This window comes from Pundamilia nyererei, unplaced genomic scaffold (assembly GCF_000239375.1).
Source record: "Pundamilia nyererei isolate P.nyererei 1_Seehausen unplaced genomic scaffold, PunNye1.0 scaffold00145, whole genome shotgun sequence".
Taxonomy (NCBI): Eukaryota; Metazoa; Chordata; class Actinopteri; order Cichliformes; family Cichlidae; genus Pundamilia; species Pundamilia nyererei.
Genome location: NW_005187546.1, coordinates 1353449 through 1356126, shown reverse-complemented (window position 1 = coordinate 1356126; position 2678 = coordinate 1353449). Strand labels below are relative to the sequence as shown.

Genomic DNA, 2678 nt, shown 5'->3' with positions numbered 1-2678 from the left:
ACAGGAGTTTTAGCACAAAGCAAAGATGCACCCAAGTTATGTGATCGAGGAAAAAGGACTGTGGTGGCATTTTTCATTACATGGCTACTGAGACCTGCAGTACTTGACCTTCACTCCCTTAGAAAGTCCTCCTAAGACCCGAACTCTTCCATGGCATGCGTTTTTAATTTCTCTTTGATATTTGGGCATATTGGGACCTCATAAATGTAAAAACAAAGAATTGCCAGATTTTTTTTTTTTTTTACCTGATTTTTGTTTCTGACAAAATTAAGATCCACATATGAGGACATTCGTTTTAAATTTTGATAGAACAGTGACAGTAAAATGTCCTTGTAAGTAGATATCAGGCCCTTGTAGAGAAAAAATTTGTGTTTTTAGGTCTAGACAACTCCAAATGTGATGTCCATATATGTGGACGCCAGGTCCTAGGAGTTTAATCTACTTCTTAATACTTAATCTGTAGCATAAATACACCAAATACTTATCTGATTTGGTTCCTGACCACATGTTAATGCTGCAAATATCAGCGCCAACAAGTCACTACAAGTCCATTAATTTCCAGTTGAGCTGAGCGACTGAAGCGTGCAAGGTCAGGAGGTTAACAAGCTTGTCAACAGAGAAAAGTTTTGTAGTCTCTGGGCCTCAGCCAGCCAGATTTCCACGCTCTGTTGTTTCTGTCACTTGATTTTAGAAATAATAGTTCTGCCTGTCTGGGTTATACAGTTAATGTTCCCCATTGTGCGTATCCACACAACATTATGACACTTAGTCTTTTACAGCTTGCTCATGAAAAGCACTGAAAAAACCCACTGAACTGTACTAGACCATCAGAGCCTCTCATACCAGCTCCATCTGGTCAGAAAAGAGTAGCCCATCAATCAGGTTGCTGACATTATGGACGTGAGGTAAGGACACAAACTTATCAAAGAGGGGTCCGTGATCAAATACAGAACTATTTGGGGCGCTCGACGTAAAGTGGTCTGGGAGCTCTTCACCTGGAGAGCAGCAAGTGGTACACAATCATTCTCTTCCTCTTTCATTTTCATCTCTCCATCTGTCAGCATGTTCAAGTAGATTTCTATTACTCAACAATGGTCGCTGCTCAGTTAGAAACACTCTGCGAGGAAGGGAGGGAGAGAAGGACACGGAGGCAGTCATAGACAGCAACAAATACAAGTGCTTGCTGCTGTAATCCTATCAGGCAGGGCATGTTGGCTTTATGCAGCGTTTGAGAGGTCAACATGAACTGCATGGACATGATGGAGAGAGGGGGGAATGCTTAGAGGAGCTCCTCAGATTCAAATGGTCAACAACAAGTACACTCACTGAGCATCACACATCCATGGACATTGTTTGCTGTGCTAGATGTGGTCGTCCCGTCACGGTTAGCCTTTAAAAAGGAACCCTTCTATGTCTAAATGTGGACATTGTGCAGTCTTTAACTGCTTTTTGGCCTTTTGCAAATACCTGAACATTGTAACCTTTTTAACAGTGTGTTCAGAATATATATGTGAAGGTTCTCAGTCATCCAGGTCATTTTAGTCTAAGGACCTTGGGAAAAAAAGCATCCAGACGCTTTTCTTTACAAGCTCCTTAGACTGAGCTCGGAATACTTTAATACATAAGGAAACTATGTGTGCTACAGTTGCTCCAATGAGGATGCTAACGCTGTGAGCAGGATTTGAACCTGCGTGGGGAAACCCCATTGGATTTCAAGTCCAACGCCTTAACCTCTCGGCCATCACAGCTGGGTGTCTGACCAGCACGTTCCTGTTGATTAGAGGTAAAAATGTTAGTGCTGATTAACGTGACCCAAGAGAGAACATTTAGCAGAGATCTAGCTCACAACTAGCCACTATTTTAACTTTACTGACATTAAGCACTGCTCAAACAATTAAAGGAACACTTTGAAAACATGCAAGATCTTAATAACAAATAAAAACATCTATGTGTACTCATATAGTGTCCCCAGTGTGTTAGTGACAAAAGGATACCACATTGTCAGATGGAAATGAATGAGGGCTGAATTCACTGTGGAAAATAATCCTAATCATGCTGCAGGTTATTTTTTTTGGACAAAAGTCACGTCACAAAGTCTGTTTGTGATTGTTTGGCCAGTTAAATTCACACCAGTGTCCTGCTGAAGGTCATTTTAAAGTTCTGGCAGTGCTCATTCACCCATCACCCTGCTTGCACAAAGAAGCAGATGCTATTCTGGCTGATGGGTTGAGGACCTTCTACAGCCCTGTCCAGCTCTCCTACAGTAACTCCCTGTGTTTTGGAATCTCCTCCATCCTCTCAAGACAGAAAGCCTTCTAGTAACGACATATATTGATGTGTCATCCTGGAGGAGTTGGAGTACTGTGCAACCTCTGTAGGGTCCAGATATGGACTCATGCTACCAGTAGTCACACTGACCCTCGCAGATGCAAAACTAGTGAAAGAACTGTTAGAGAAGATGAGGAGGGAAACATATCAGTGTCCTCCACCTGTGAAACCATTCCTGTTTTGGTGCTTGTCCCATTGTTGCCCCTCTAGTGCACCTGTTGTTAATTTCATTAACACCAAAGCAGCTGGAACTAATTAACATCCCCCTCGACTACTTAACTGAGCAGATCAATATCCCTACTTGGCTGCGTACTCCAAGTACAGAGACAAGTATTACTGAATTAACTATA

General features: G+C 42.2%; 1 non-coding gene across 1 annotated transcript; it reads right to left on the bottom strand.

Moving 5' to 3' along the window:
* Positions 1-1666: 1666 nt before the first annotated feature.
* On the bottom strand, positions 1667-1748 carry trnas-uga (transfer RNA serine (anticodon UGA)). The gene has a single exon. It is a non-coding gene; the product is annotated as a tRNA-Ser (tRNA).
* Between the last annotated feature and the right edge of the window lie 930 nt (positions 1749-2678).